Here is a 16999-nt window from a genome sequence, read left to right as displayed (position 1 = left end):
AGACCCCCCACCCCGACCGGTTCCCCAGACCCCCTCCTGCGTGTCCCCCTGCCACGGCAGCTTAGTGGGCATGGGGCCAGCCAGGGCTGGGCACAATCCCTGAGCCTCAGTTTCCTCCCCTGCAAAATGGGGACAACCGCTCCCTCAAGGGGGACATTCAAGAGGCAAGTCCGTAGATAGGAAGTGCAGGGTCCATAATAATAACCACCCATACCACGGGCAGCCCTGTCCTCGGGGCGAGGTGCAAAACTACTTAATCCTCCCGAGAACCCTGAGGTAGCATTTTCTCCGTTGTAGAGACAAGGAAACCAAAGCACAGAGAGGTTGAGTGGATAGCCTGAGGTCACACAGCTAGCACAGGGGATTCAAAGCTGGGATTCAAACCCAGGCCTTTCTGGCCCCGAAGTCCACAGGCTTAATTACCCCTAAAGTGTCTGCTGGGTAAGGGTTAGTTCTGTTTGTCCGTAATTCTCTAGCCCTCAGCTGCTCTCCACCCATTTAGTTTATTCAGCGTGAGGAGCCCTGGGTAAGGCAGGAGTCACACCCCGGCTCTCCCTTGTGCTCCTGGAGCCGCTGTTCTGCCTCGCCTCGCTGTGTGGCGCTGGGCAAGGCACTGCCCTCTCTGGTCGCGACTCACATCTTGGACCCTAACATCAGAAGGGGAGGTGCTGGGGTGGAGGGCCAGGCAGATGTGCTTTTCTGGGCTCCTGTGCATGCAGACAGCTCGGCTCCCAGAGACATGGGCAGAGCAGGGAAAGAGGCTGGCAATCCAAGACACATCACAGACACATTTTAAACATGCAGATAGAACGAAGGGGAGGATGCTCAGACAGTCCGGAGCAATTATTCCTCACAAACTGACCCAACCCTGCCGTGACACGTGCCAGGCCGACACCCCCAAGGGTGCCTTCTGAAAGCTCACCCTCTGCTTTGTCACTCGAGGGTCCAAATGTACTCAGTGTGCCCATCTGTGCAATGGGAGCTGAGAGCCTTGGAGGCACGGGGAGCCCAGGGCCTATTTCGAGGGAAAGCATGTGCCCAGGGTCACCCAGGGGGCCGGGCCATGTGGCCGAGCCAGGACCAGAGCCAGGGCTCCAGATTGGAGGCCGGCATTCCTCATGTGGCACCGGGTACCTCATGGGGACACAGGGCACTGTCACGCTTCACACCTGGCCACGGCTCCAGTCTCTCTGATGCTCTCTCTCTTCCTCCCTCTCCAGCACCTCTGCTCCCTGCCTCTCACCCTCCCTGGGCCTTCGAGCACATATCTGTGCTCACACCTGTCCTGGAATGCCCAGCCCCGAACCACCTCCCCCTGGAGGGCCGCCCTGATCCTCCAACCCCTGCGTCCCCTCTGACGCAACACATCCACCTGACATCCGGTCACCTGCCACCTTGTTTTCTACCGTGTGTGTGTGTGCATGTGTGTGTATGTGTGAAATTGCTATTTTATCGATGATTCCTGAAGATGAAAAGTTATATCCCTTTTTGCACAAACATTTGCTGGCACAAAACATATGTTGGTTGTTTAACTGACAGATTGAATCGGTAGATTATACTTCCCACCCCCTCACCCGGGCCAAGGACTGTGCCAGGAGCTTTCCACACAGCCTCTCGTTTACTCCTCCCAGCGACCCGGCCCTGCCCTGCGGAGCGAGTACTCGTATCTGCTGTACCCATTTTACAGATAAGTAAACTGAGACACTGAAGGGTTTCTTTCTTTTTTTTTGCTTTTTGTTTGTTTATTCATTTGTTTTGTTTTGTAGAGTCCACATAGGAGTAAAATCATACTTGTCTTTCTCAGTCTGACTTACCTCACTTAGCACACTGCCCGCTAGGTCCGTCCATATTGTCAAGAATGGCACGATCTCACCCTTTTTATGGCTGCGTCATATTCCATCGTATATGTATATATAGCACATCTTCCTCACCCACTTGTCTGCTGATGGACACTGAGCTTGCTTCCCTGAAGGGTTTTTTGAATCCTTAAAGTGATGGAGTCAGGAGAGAACCCCAGGCTTGTCTGACTCAAGTCCATTTTCTGAAATGCTTTACCCCATCACCCCAAAACCACAGCAAAACTATCATCACTTTGCATCATTATTCTTCAGAGCCCGCTCAGAGATGCTAGCCCAAGACAGAGGAGTGAGCCTGGGTGCTGGCCTCGGCTGGCCTCAGGAGCCCGGCCCTGCCTGCCACCACGGCCACTCCTTCCTGTCCCCAGGTAGCCACCTTGAACAAAGGGTGCCCGGGAAGGAAATTTTCCTGGCCAAAAGGTCAGGCCTTTGTTTGAATGATGGCATTCAATAAGCATTCATTCAATTCAATCTGCATTTATTGAGCACCACTGGGTGAGCCAAAGGGACACAGAAGTAAACAAAAGAGGAACAGGGCCTACCCAAATGGAATGCGGGGGACAGACTTCAAATCAATCATTCCAGGAGGGACAGAGCAACAAAGAGAGGAGCTGGTTGTAAAATGGGAGTGGAATAGAATAACCTAACTTAGTCTGGGAAATCCAAGGGAACTTCCTGGAGGAAGTAACAGTTAAGCTGAGACCTGAATGGCAAGTGGGAGTGAGCTTAGGCAAAAAAGAGAGTATGTTGGGGCTACCGGGCAGGAGTTCCGGTGGAGGACACAGGATGTGCAAAGGCCCTGAGGTGGGAAAGCACCTCCTCTTCGAAGAACCAAAGGGAGCGTAAGGTGACGATGCAAGTGGACACAGGGGAAGGTGGGAGCTACCTGAAATTGCGGAAGTCCTACCAGCCTCGTGGAGAGTGGAGGACAGATGGTGGTGGGGACAGGGGGCGGTTATCTCTGGCACTGGGAAAGAGAGTGCCCAGTCCAAGAAGAGAGGGGCTGGGCAAGCCAGGGTGAGGCCCAGAGGAAGCAGCCAGAAGGGCTGATGGGGCAGAGGAACCGTTATGGATGGTGCTTGGCGGATTATGCAGGGAGAATCAATTGCACAGGCTGGTGCCCGCCTGGCACAGGGACACAAACACCGAAATGTCAGGCCCGTGATCTGAGAGCATCCCCCAGCAGCCGGCGAGGGAGTGCACGGCCCCACGGGTGCAGGCAAAGATGGGGAAATGAAAAGAAACCCCAACACCCCCTCATAGAAACGGGGCATCCCAGATGGTGCTGGCGTGGAAGGGCCAGGAGGATGTGCTTTCCTGAGCTCTTGTGCACGCAGATAGCTCAGCTCCCGGAGACTCGGGCAGGGAGAGAAGGAGCCTGGGCCAGAGATGCAACATGCATCTGCAGATACATTTTCAACACGCAAATCAGGAGCAGGGAAGAAAGAGGAGAAACTGCCAGTCGCCAACTCCCTGGGGCACGCTGGAGGGTGAGGGAGGCAGATGGAGGGAAAGCCCGAGGGGCCTGGCCGCACCCCTGCCCCCCGGAAGCCACCTCTCTGCTGAGCTGGCATGGTGCCTGCCTCCCAGAGACAGAAGCCTGAAAGCACATTTTCTGAGCACCTACTCTGCGCTGTGAACTTGCCCAGGTCCCATTTGAATTTCTGGCTATCCCTTCCCAAAGCGGGTGTGATCTGCAGGGGGAGACGCTGCGGCTGGGAGAGAGGAGCGGCCCACGCAGGCCATCTGGGTGATGAAGGAATCACCACCACAGCAACAGCGAATGCTTCCGAGCCCCGATGCCGGGCCTGGCACCATCAGGAGCTCTCTCCAGGAGCCAGCACATTGAATCCTCACACTGATGCTCCGGGAGGCATCACCGTCCCCACTGCACAGACAGGGAAACTGAGGCTGGCGGGGCAGTAACTTGGCCAAAGCCGCCCTGCCAACAAGAGACGAGCCGAGGGTGGAACTCCATGTGGGTAGAGGGTCTACACCTGCAGCCCTCAGCCTCTGGATCCACAGCGGCCAAGGAAACACGCCAGGCCTAGGAAAACTGGCTCTGGAAAAGAGCTGGAAGTCCCAGGACACACGGCCCCGCGCGGAAGGAAGAGACCAGGGGGAAGGCTCGCCCAGGATCCGGAGCTCTCAGCACAGCTGCCGCATCTCCTGCGTGCAAGGCCCGGCGGCTTTCGCGGGCCCCCCCCTTCTGGGGAGCTCTCCTCCTAGGCTTGGGTGTCAGAGTTCTGCCTGCTTAGACCTTCCCGTGGCTTCCCCCGAGACCTGCAGCTAAAATCCCCAGAGCTTGGTGCACCTGGGAGGCCCTGCCCCATCCGCGGCTGCCGCCTGCCCCCCAGCCCTCCCGGGGTACTTGCTGCTTCCTCTGCCCCGGCCTCAGCCCCTGGCCGCCCCCTGAGCCACCCGCCCTGACCCCGCCACTGCCACAGTCCCAGCATTCGGTCTCACGTGTCTCGTGCGTGCTCTCTCTTTTCTCTTCATCGTCTCTCCTGCGTACCGCCATGTGGGCTCAGGCATGCGGGGAGCGCCTGTGTCCGGCTCCCTGCTGTGGCTCCAGCATCTAGAACCGTGCCTGGCACGTAGCAGGTGCTCAATAAACGTCTGTTGAAGAACGGGGATGGGCAGTGCCCCACCAGTTTCCTGCGTGAGGTCAGGGCTCAGCACACAGGGAAACTGAGGCTCCCGGAGGCTGCCCCACGGTGGAGGGCAGAGGCTCGGAGGCAGTCTTGCCACAGAGCTGGGATCCTTCTGCTGCCCCGCATGCCCCCTTTCCACGCCAAGTGGCACGGGCTCCTCTCCCTCATCCCCCTGTGCCCTGACACCTGCCCTTCTCACCCACCCCTGCCTCAGGCCGGATGCTCAGCAGCCCCACAGACTGCCGGCTGGGCCAGCTTGAGGTGGAGGTGATTTTGTGACAAAGTTCAGTGCCGGACCTTTGTTCAAGACCCAGCTCCATCACTTCCTCGCCATCTGCTTCCTGGGAAGTACCTCTGCCCCCCTGACCCTCATTCTCCTCATCTGGAAGAGGCGGAGTTTAGGAGGCTGTCAGGTGAGAGCAGGAGTCCAGGGCCTGACACATCCCCTTAACTCATAAGCACGATGCCGCCTCTGCCACCACTTTCATCCCTCCCAGGTCTGGGCCGGGGTCTTGGGGCACCGGGTCCGCCTGCCTCAGCCCCACTCTCCTAACAAGAGGCTCATTTGTCTTCCCAGCCTGTCTGTCCGCACCCTCTCCATTGCTCAGACGCCGTGTTATTCCTTCTGGGCTGCTCGTCCCTCAGCCCAGCCTGGGGCTCGTGATCCGCACACTAGCACACGTGCACACAGGTGCGTGCATGGACAGCCGTGGACGCACACGTCCACACACACAGCTGCAGAGCTGTGCCCGGGGGACGCAGCGCTGGAGTGCTCCCACACACACAACACCCACTCACACGCGTGCACACGCAGACACACCTGTGCGCCCACGCCCGCCCGCCCCACCTCTCGCAGGTGCACGCACACACGGACCACAGACGTGAGCATCTGCACACGCGTGCTTATCCACAGGAACGCACATGACCACCGCCCTCCTTGGAGGCCTCCTCTCCCTCACACACCCCCAGCCTGGCAGACCCGCACACACGTCGGTTTCGGGGAAGCGCACGCGTGATCTGTGAACACAGTCCGAGGGGCATTCGGCACCACGCAGATAGTGGTGAACAGCCGTGTGCGCTCCATGTGTCCCTGAAGGCGCGTGTCTGCACGTGTCTGCACAGCCATGCTCCCCGCTCAGCAGTGTCCCACCAGGGCCTTTCCCCAGCGCAGGTGATGGGCCACAGAGGGTGTGCCCAGAGTCTGGGCTCGGGCTCTGAGGAGAGGGGACCCCAAGCCCTGCCAAGCCGGACGACCAGTCCACCTGGAGCCAGGAGCCCCAGAGACCAGCCGCTGCAAGCCCTCCCCTTGCCCAGGACTGGGGTCAACAGCACCATCTGCTGTCGGCTTCTGGAACTGTCCTTCAAAGGGCCTCTGCCTGGCCCTCAGCTGACCTGCGCCAGGGTCACAATCCTGAGAACAAGCTGGGTTTGAGGGAACACCCTGGTACCAAGGTCTAGAATAAGGCTCGTCATCAGAACCTTCTGGAAGGTTCGTACCCAAGCTGGGCACCACTCCCCTTTTATGAATGGAGAAACTGAGGCCCCAAGTCAGGGAGTGATGAGATCACTGGTTGTCCCGGGAAGAAGGGCATGGCAATTTCACAAAGGCAATGCTTTCTCAAATTCTCAGACTCCTCTGGGGGAGCCACGTGGTGGCGCTGGCAGGCTGGGGTGAGGCAGCGGGGGACACGCTGGGCTCTGCCCTCACCGGGAAGGCCCACAGTGGCCTCACCCAAATGGGTGCACACACAGTTAATCCCCATGAAAGGAAGAGCAGAGGTGGGGGGGCCCAGCAGGAAACCGCGCAAGGATGAGGGATGTGCGGAGGGCCTGGCCACAGTCCCATGGCACGGGACCCTGGCCCAATGCAGGAGGTAACTTGGTCCCCCGCTCTGCAGATGGGGAGCCTGAGGTCCAGGGGGTGGAGTGGTTCCCAAGGTCACAGGAGCCGATGGCTGGCTGGGAATTGGTCCAGGTCCTCTGACTCCCAGCCCAGAGCTCTTGCCTTCTACATGGCTGGCCCCTTCCTTCCCTGGGGCTCAGAATCACCCATTCCGGGGGCGGGGGGCTCTTTCCGCATCCCTGGTGGCCATGGCTGAGTGAGGCCCTGGAAGGGTCTGGCCGGCCTCCCTCCTAGACCAGAGGGCTCTGATGAGCTTCACGGTGCAGGGGCCCAGAGACTCGGCGGCCTCGAGCAGGTTCCTAAGCCCAGCCCTAGGCCAACCCACATCCCTGTCCCTGGTGGCCTCCTATGAAGGGGTCGATGTCACAGGCTCTCAGGGGCTGAGGGATTCCGGATATCAGTGGTCAGATCACGGTAGCTGTTTGTTGGGGGTGTGGGGCCGTGTCCCTGCACGTGTACCCTTCTATCCCACTTAGGGACCAGGAAAGCAAGCCGTGGGGAGCTGCAGTAGTCTCCCGCCCGTCCAGCACCCCTAGTGGCTGCACCAGGACTCAGAGCTGGGACTCTCGCCCCGAGCCCAAGCCCCCCTCTCCCCGGCCCCCTGTGCCAGACACAGGCCAGGACAGCGCTTGCGTCTTTGAATCCATTCAGCAGGACCGGCACCCCACTGCGACACGGGTACGCAAACACACAGAAGTTCATTAACAAGTATTTATTAAGCACCTGCTGAGGATACAGCAGAGAATTAAACCAACAAAACGACCTTCTACTGGGAGACAGACAAACAAGATGAATCAGCGAAAGACACACCCCGCCAGATGGTGATACAGGTCATGGAGCCAAGCACAGCATGGAGGCAGGATCGGGAGCGTGTGTATGGGCTGCAGGTGTGACCCTACATAGGAGGAGGCTCAGGGGGGTGTAACTGAGGAGGGATTGTTGGAGCAGGGACCCAAAGGAGGTGAAGGAACCAGCCAGGTGGACACGCCTTCCAGGCTGAGGAACTAGCATGTGCAAAGGCCCTGAGGTGGGGAACCATGTGAGGTTAACGTGCTCGAGAAACAGCAAGGAGACCCGTGTGGCTGGAGCAGAGCGAGCAGAGGGGAGAGCAGAAGGGAATGAGTGCAGAGGGTAACAGGGGGATCAGGTAGAGCCTTGTGAGCCCCCATCAGGACTCTGGCTTCCACTCTGATGGAATGGGGAACCATTCTGAGCAGGGCAAGTGGCAAGCCCTAACTTAAGTCTCAAAGGGCACTTTGCTGTTTTGTGCTTAACAGACTATAGAGGGAGCACAGACAGAAGCTGGGAGACCAGTGAGGGGCTGCCCAGAAATCCGGGGGAGAGATGAGGGTGGGTCAGGCTGGAAGAGGTCATATTTGTGATCTCTTCTGAAGGTAGGCACGCACATGCACGCACACACACACTCATAAGGGAAGCCACGAGTGGACCCACCCACAGCTGTAAAGGGACCAGCTACACCAAACCACTCGCTTTGTCTCACGTGGTCCTCAGGTGATCAAACTGCACCAGGGCAGAGGCCCAGCCAAGCAAGCTGACGGCAAGCCCCAGCAGGGTTACCAAGGGAGCCCAGTGCAGACTCCCTGCGTAACTGTTGCCCCAGAGGCAGTCCTGTGCCATTTAAACCTTCAGCTCTTGCCCCATCCCCTCATTACCTAAGTGGGGAAACTGAGGCACAGAACAGCAAAGGGATTTGCCAGTCATTCAGGGAGTCAGATCCAAGACACGGTCTCCTGGCTCCCCACCCAGTGCTCTCTCTCTCTTGTGCTGCAAGCCCAAGGCCTGCCCCGAGGACTGTGGTGACAGAGGTCAGGGGTTTGGTCAGGCCTGCCCACCCTTTTCCACAGAAGGAGGTTGAAGTGGTGGCTGGGAAGGAACAGCTTTGTCCACCAGACTTCATCCCCACTCTACTCCATCCACTGTCTGCTCCGCCCCAGCCAGAATCTGGATGGATCTTCTAATGACCCAGATCTGACAAAGAGCAAAGTCTACACCCTGCTGGTATAAGCAAAGACAAAAGAAGTGACCTTGGCCTTTGGCCCCTAAATCAGAGGCTTAATGAAGGCATTCAGCCAGAAAGAAAAGGATCAGCATTAACACGCTCTTCACCATCACCACCACCACCACTACCACTGCCACCATCACCAACATCACCAGGACAATCACTGACATCGCCAATACAGCTAACCCATCACCATCACCCACCACCATCATCAACACGACCAGCCCATCACCATCACCACCAACACCAATACAACCACCACCACCACCACCAACATCACCAACACAACCAGTCCATCACCATCACCACCACCAACACCAATACAATCACCACCAACATCACCAACACAACCAGCCCATCACCATCACCACCACCAACACCAATACAATCACCACCAACATCACCAACACAACCAGCCCATCACCATCACCACCACCAACACAACCAACCCATCACCATCACCATCACCAACACCAATACAATCACCACCACCAGCAACATCACCAACACAACCAGCCCATCACCATCACCGACACCAACACCAACACCAATATAATCACCACCACCAGCAACATCACCAACACAACCAACCCATCACCATCACCATCACCAACACCAATACAATCACCACCACCAACAACATCACCAACACAACCAGCCCATCACCATCACCAACACCAATACAATCATCACCACCATCACCAATATCACCAGGACAATCACTGACATCACCAATACAGCTAACCCATCACCATCACCACCACTGTTACTACCAATAGCACGACCATAACATAAACACTGCCACCACTGTCATTACTGCCACCATCACCGCCACCCCCAGCATAAACACCATCATGATAGTCATCTTCATCATCATCACCATCCACACCTTGTCACCCTTTCCACCATCCTGAGTGGACCTGAGTTGGGTTGCACCATGGAGCTGAGGGAGCGCCCTGCAGCTGACACCGAACCCAGAAATCTAGCTGGAGAGAACAAGGGGGCTGAGTCCCAGGCCCTCCCCGCCATGGAAGGCCAGGTGGCCTGGTTCGTGCAGAGGGAAGTGGAGCTGGGAGGATCGGACAGCCTAGTGCAGGAACTAGAGAGTAGAAGCAGCAGAGAGGACCTCTCCAGTGCAGGGGTTAGGATGACCACAAGGAGGAGGGACTAAGAGTCTGAACAGCTAGAACACAGGTGACAGTGTTTCAAATGGAGAGAGGAGAGCAGCCCCCCAGGAGCCCGCTCATAAGGCAAGAGCTCAGAGTGAGGGGCTCCTCAGTTGGGGTTCAGCAGGCAGGTAAGCCTACCCCAGGGGAGCGAATACCAACCTTGAACCATCATGGCTTCCCACTCCTGTCACAGCCATGGCCAGCACCATCACAACAAACAGCCTCGTGACAGCACGACACATCCCATTATCTGGCCATGAAGCCAGCCTCCCGAAGCTGGTTGCTGCTGCCCGTCTGTGGCCCCTCTCCCTTCTTCCCTTGATGGCACACTCCCTCATGCACTTGATGGATGCCCTTGCGGGTTCTTCTCCCGGGAAGCAGAGCCCGAGATGGACATTAGTGGGCAGGTTTATTGGGGAAAGGAGTGGGGTTGAGCCCAGAGAGAGACCCGGCTGCAATGCTGGCTCAACGAAGGTCTCGGCAGACCCCACGAGGACCTCTTCACAGCTGTCTTGCACTGTACCTAAGAGCCTTGGCCTCGACGTTCCTTGGTATTCCAGCAGCACCCAGTCCCTTTCACTTAGACCTGGATCCATCACCAAACAGGGACCCAGGACGCCCTCGAGCCTCAGTTCTCTCATCCGTAAGGTGGGGATAAGAACCCCCCAGTGGGTGGCTATAAGATTAAACGGGATGATGTGTGTGAGATGCTAGACACAGCCCTGGCTCACAGGAAACACTCATAAATGGCACCCACCATCACTGTCGTGGTTCTTCTTTCTCTTCCTAAAACACCTGTGTCGACCAACATGGGAAAGCTGTGCCTCAGCGCCTCCCTGGGCCTTGGAAATGTGCCTGGTGAGGTGGGGGGCCCGAAGTCCCACAGCTAGAGCCTGCGCCTTCATGTCGAGTGACCCCCAGCAGGTCCCACAGGGAGCAAGGACCAAGGTCCCCCACACACACACACCCAGCATCTCTTTGACTCCTGGATGTCCCAGCCATGGCCACCACCATCAGGAAGCCGCCCACCCGAAAGCTCCTCCCTCCTCCTCAACGTCGGAGCTCGTGTAGGGAACGCCGGGCCCCCCTCGTCCGTGCGGGGGGCAGAGGCAAAGCCGCATCTGCCCGGTGCTTCAAAGCTCTTTGACACTTGTTAATGTCTTCCCGCTTCCGTGCAAGAGGGTCTGGTTCGCATTAGCACCCCAGGCCCCGAGGTGGTCGGACGCAGGGCTTGGGCTCCGTCCAGAAAGTGTCAGACTCCGCTGGGGCTCCTCGGACTACTTATCTAACATGGAACATCGAATGGTTTGATCTGCCAATTAGGCTCCCCCGGAGCTGCTAACTGGAAGCAGATGAGCCTATACGTTATTGTATGGAAACCCTGCATGGCCCTCTCCAGAAGCCCTCCTCCGCCCGCCCACCCTGCACACACCCCCGGATGGCAGCAGGTCTGGGGGCCTCTTCGGGGGGCCTGGGGTGGGACACCTGACAGGGAGGGTCGGCCCCACTTCCGATTCCCAGAGTTGGAGGACACTGCTGTTGCCGGGATGAGAATCCACCCACGTGGCCCCCAATTCCCAGAACGTCTACAAGCTGCCGCCGCCGGTTCCCTCCATCCCAGGGCAGGTCAGCACTAGCCACGGGGAGGTGTGAACGAAGGGGTCCCTCGGCTGGCCCAAGCCCACCCACAGACCACTTCTCCAGCCGCTCCCACCCGCCCCAGGATCCCTCCCGGGCCCACCTGTCACCAAGGATGGTGCCCCAACTCCGTGGCACCACGGGTCCAGGCCACCATCCTCGCTCAGCGGGACCTGGTAGCTGACACCCAGGGGGCCTCCCGCCTCCTCTCGCAGACCCACGTTGCCTGTCTCCTCCCTTCAAAAGCTCTTCAAGCGTCTCTCTTAGGACAAAGTCCAAGTTGCTGACAATGCTGGTAGCTAACACCTGACACTTGCTCTGTACCAGGCATCCTGTAAGCATTCTCGTGGGGCAGCTCATGTGCGCCCCTGGGCGGTGGGCGCTGTGGCCATCACCCCAGTCTATAGAGGCGGGGAGGGGTGTCCGTGAACCCCAGAGTCACGCAGCCAGAAGTCACTCCCTCCGTCCTCTGTCTCTTCTCTCTCTGCCCCATCTGTCTTCCTCCCTCCCTCCCTCTCTCTGTCTCTCTTTCCCTCTATATCCCTCTGCCCCTTCCCCTGTCTCCCTTCATCTCCCTCCTTGTGGTGTCCTGAGTCCTCCGCTAGGACACGAGCTGCCTGGGCACAGGGGCCGTGCTCTGTATCCTCCATGTGCTGCGAGGGCCTGACCCTAGCAGTGCTCACGAACCACTGGTTGAGTAAATGAATTAATGAGTGAGAGAGAATGAATGCACCAGTGAATGCCCCTTCCAACAGCCTTCCCTTGCTCGCGGACCTGAACCACTCACCCTGACCATTACCTCCCTCCCCTCCCGACCTGCGCCTGGTTCTCCTGGCTTCCGTCCCCGTGATCTGTTATAGTTCTGGCCCGTTCATTGACTCATTCACTCAACCAGCATTTGCAGAGAGACTTCTCTGTGCCAGGCACTTTTCTAGGTGCTCGGGATGCATCGGTGAACAAAACAGACGAAACTCCCTGCCCTCAAGGAGCTTACAGTCTACTGGGGGAGAAAAACAACACATAAGCCAAGGAAGTAAAACGTATAGTGTGTTAGTGGTAAGCGTTAAGGGAAAAGGCTAAGCAGGAGGAGAAAATAAATGAAGGAACCAGCCACGTGACAATCTGAGGAGGAACATTTCATGAAGAAGGAGCAGCCAGTGCAAAGGCCCTGGGGCATACACATGGCACGTCTGGGGATGGTGAGGAGGCCAACGTGGCTGCAGAGGTGTAGAGGGAGGGGTGTCCACAGCAAGGTGGGAGAGGTGGCGGGGAGCCCCGTGGGTCTGATGCCAGCACAAGGACCATGGCTCTTCATCTAAGAGAGATAGGGAGCCCCGCTGGGCAGAGGAGGTATAGGAAGTGACCTAGGTTGTACAAGGAACAGCCTGAACATTGTGGGGACCAGGGCAGAAGCAGGGAGAGCAGCTAGGAGGCTGTTGCTGGAACTGAGGCTTACCCCAGGGCTGGGATCTCTTCTGAAGGTAGACCCAACCGTGTTGCTGACAGATAGGATGCAGGATGAGCGAGAGGAGTCAGGCGAGACTGAAGTTTTTGGTCTGAGTGGTGGAGGGGCTATCATGTCCGCTACAGACCTGTCCTTGCCTGGGAGGCCCAGCTCCAGCTTTCTGCCTTCCCTGTCACCCTCTCCCTTCTCCCTGCAGCCCAGCCACCAGGGAAGAGCACACTTGGCCTGGCCCAGCCCCCAGGCCCCAGACCGCAGCCAGCTGCCACCAGCTCCCACCAGCTCCCACCAGCTCCCACCAGCTCGGTGCCCTGCAAAAGGCCCCGGCGTTTCCCTGCCCAACCAACAAGCCCCCAGCGCCTCAAGCAGCAAGTGCTTCGGTGGGGACATGACAGCTGAGACAAAGGCCACACAAAGAACAGCCTGTCCCTTGACTCAGGTGGTCCCAAACCAGAAAGGTACGTCAGCAGGACCAGCAGGAGTTGAACTCAAGCAGCTCAGGGAGTACCAAGGATTTCCTCTGCCCCAAGGCAGGGAAGCCTTCCTTGGGGAGGAAGCATTTAAACTGGGCCTTAAGGGATCAAGGTTAAGGCCAGCAGGGAGAAGAGAGAAGGGAGAGCTTGAGCATAAGTATGAAGCCAGGCAAGTGTTTGGGGAAGAGCCAGGAGCCCCCCGGAGCCACTGGGAGGTGAGGCTGGAGAGGCGAGTGGGAGCCAGATTTCAAAGCACCTGACTGGTACAGGAAGGAGGCCGGGCGGTGTCATGTAGGCACTGGGGAACCACGGAAGGGGTCCGAGCTGGGGAAGCTTGTGACCGGGACAGGGCTAAGGGGACATCACTCAGCTGGACTGGTGTGGGAAGGATGTCAGGGGCCCAGGAGAGGGAGGCTCGAGAGATGCTCTAAGAGAGATGTTTACAGGTCAGCGGGTGCCCAAAGGAGAGGACTAGGACGGCGCTCAAAATCGGGTCCGAAGAGCAACTGATGACCTTTAGACCAAAAAGAGATGATCTGAAAACACAATACCATACCCCCCAATTCTCCAAATCCCAGCTCCCTGACTTATAAGCTGGGTGACCCTGGGCAAATTAATCAGCCTCTCTGAGCTTCAGTTTCCTCTTCAGCAGGATAAAGATGTGTTGGGTTCCCAGGGGCAGAGCACACAACTCCAACTACCGTAAGCAGTAAAGCACATGAACGGACTCAAGAAGATTTCAGAGGGGGCGCTGCCTTCAAGCTGGATCCGTCAGCTCAAAAGGTTCCAAGGACCCCGTTTTTCCATCCTCCCACTTTATCTTCTGCAAAGTCCAGCTTCCCTCTACGGCTGACTTGCCCTGTGGTCCCACAGGAGTTGCCGAGTCTCAGCCTTACTAGTTCCTACAGAAAGAATCCCTGTCCCAGGAAACGTCCTGAGAGTCCCTCTGATTAGACCAACCCTCGGCCTGGGTCACCTGCTCCGCCCCCTGGAGCCAGGACAGAGTCAGCTTCCCCAGAACAACATAGATCTCTCCTGGGAGAACAGGGGCTGCCAGGTAGGGTGGGAGAGAAGAGGATGCTGGCAGGCATCAGCACGTGGCCACGGATGGTCACGGGTACCCATCGGGCAGGGGCGTCGTGGGGATTACAGCTCGCAGGTGTGAGGCACCTGTCAGAGGGTCAGCCCCCCTCGAGAGGCAATTATACTTGTTGCCACTACGTACAAAAGACCATCATGAGAAAGAGGAATGAGATTGAATCTGTGGTCCCCAAAAGATGAAACTAAGGTCCGTAAATAGAAATCCCAAAGAGTCAGGTTTGATTCAATCTAAGAAAAATTTCACTGGCGTCCTCCGTGAGTCTCCCGTCACTGGAGGGGAACAAGAAGGATGAGGCTCTCAGCTTGGGGCAGCTATAGAGGGAGGTGTGGAGTAGATGCCTCTGAGGTCGGTGGGATTCCAGGATTCTCTCTCTGATGGCGGTCCGGGAGGCAGAACCAGGAAAAGGAGGTCATTATCTTTTAAAAAAAAATTTAAGCCAAGGCGTCAGAAGCATGCAAGAAAAGAGAATTAAGAGCTTAAAACTCCCTGAGCCTGCCAATCTGGTCCCGAGGGCGAGGGGGACGGGGCACAGACACATTCAGGAACAGACGGCAGAGCTGCTCGCTGGAAGCTCAGGGCTGGGGTGAGGTCTCCCCCTGGGACCCAAGAGCAGAGGATGGAGGAGGGATGAGCACACACAGCAGTCCATCCTTGGGGTCTTCCCCCACGGTCTCCCGCCGTCGGGCCAGGCCAGGGCTCAGGACTGTGGGAAGAGGACAGAGGCGAGGGACAGCCAGGAACAGCCCCTCGGGGGACCCAGGACTGGACAAGCCAGCATGCGTACGGACGCTGGCGGTGGGCACCAGGAGGACAAGCTCAGACCCCCGGTCGGGGTCCCCCACATCTAGCCCCAGCTAGCCTTCCAAGCCCGGTTCTCACACCGGCCACCCTCAGCCCCGTGCTCCTACTCAGGCTGCCCGGGCCTCCTGGCACCCCACCTTGGCCCCTGCTGTCCCCACCCGCTATCCCCACACTCAGACTCCCTGCCTTCCAGGCACTTCTCTGCCCTTCATTGCTCTTTCCAGATGCCAGCTTCCCCCAGGGTCTTCCCCAGGCACCGCATCCTCCAGCCGTCTCCCTAAAATCTGAGGCCCCCCAGCACACCACAGCACCTGCTGGAGACACTGCGTCCCCCCCCTCACTGCGATCACGGTTCCCCCCACACCAGCTCCCCAGGCAGGATGTCTGGGTCCTACTCCACAGAGGGTCGTGGCTCCGGGGACGGGCTGGGAGGGGCTGGGGAAGGCTCATGACCTCTGGGAGGGCCCTTCTTTCCCCATCTGTAAAACAAGGACCCTAACAGTATGGGACTGATGGAGTTTGGTGAGGAAATAGTGAATGATGTAGCAAAGCCCACAGGGAGAGTAATTCATGTTCGCTGTTGTTCTCGTCGATGGTGAGCACAAGGGTTTGTTTTCTATTTCTCGATGCCGCTCAGGATCCGGCACCAAAGGCCACGAGACAAGCACAGAATTAACGATGCTGTGGCTCAAGGGAGCGGACGGGGGGGGGGGGGCAGAGTGACTTAGCTGCTCTGTCAATATTTGTGCAGCACCTGCTCTGGGTCAGCTCAGGCAAGAGAAACAGGGACTGTCCCCGCCGTGATGAAGAAGCAGCCCCCAAACGTGAAGGCAGTTCTCCCAAACTCCAGGTGATTCAAACCAAGATCCCACCACCCACCTCCTTGAAGCGTGAGAGGGGTAAGTTCAGGACAAGAAGGAGATAGTCCTGCCCTCCCTCCCTGCTGCAAACGAGCTTCGGGAAGTTGCTCCTGCCAGGGATGGTGTGGGGCCAATCTAGAAACCGTTCCCAGGGGGGTTCTGAGACAGTCACAAGGTCACCCCAGTAACTGGGTCTTCAGGGAGCCTGAGCCTCTGACACTCCTGCCCCCACCTTCCACTGGCCGCCCGGAGCCGGTCACTCAGCCTCTCTGGGCAGCAGTTCAGAGGCCTCAGCGCTGAAATTCTGGCTCTCCGTGGAGCTCTGAGAGGCCAGGTGTGACCCCCGGACAGAAGGGTGGGGGCCCCTCCTGCCATCGAGGGTGATGGGCATAGGCACAGCCTCACCCAGAACAGCCCCTTCTCTGAGCTTCCGCGGTGCCGAGATGGCCACACACGTGAGGCCCAAGCACCCCCAGACAACACCCAGAATTTCCTGGGGGCCAAGTTAGTTTCCAACAGAGGCAATACCCCATCGACTAGAATGTATACCATGGACATTGGGGCGTAAAAAGGAAACACAGCCTTCTTTTGACCCTGATGGTTCAAGGGACATGTGGATTTGCAATGGTGGGCATTTATTGAGTACCCACTGTATGCACCCCACACCCATTCTCTCTGATCCTTCAATGTCCCAGCAAAGCAGCTATTGTTCCTATTGTAGAGACAAGGAAGCGGAGGCTCAGAAAGAGTAAATAATTGGCCCCAAGTACACAGCTCAGAAGCGGCAGTGCTGGGAGAGAAACTGAGGTCACCGATTGAAATTTTCTTTCTCCGAGGACCTCTGAAAACAAGAAGGAAACTCATTCACTTCACCCAAGTGAGGTTTATTCCCACGCATTTATGAAGCAGCCCCAATGCCCAGCCGTTACTCAGAGACGCTGGGTCGCAAGCTCTGGGGGAGTCTGGGAGGTGAGGCACGGACCCGCGGGCAGCTAGTGACTGACCCCGGGCAGACATCCACGCACACCAGCGCGGCCTCCCCTCACCCAGTGAACAGGACT

The sequence above is a fragment of the Phoca vitulina genome, unplaced genomic scaffold (genome assembly GCF_004348235.1).
Source record: "Phoca vitulina isolate PV1807 unplaced genomic scaffold, GSC_HSeal_1.0 scaffold2, whole genome shotgun sequence".
NCBI classification, from domain to species: Eukaryota; Metazoa; Chordata; class Mammalia; order Carnivora; family Phocidae; genus Phoca; species Phoca vitulina.
The sequence above is the reverse complement of the archived record's forward strand: the minus strand, read 5'-3'. Positions refer to the sequence as shown.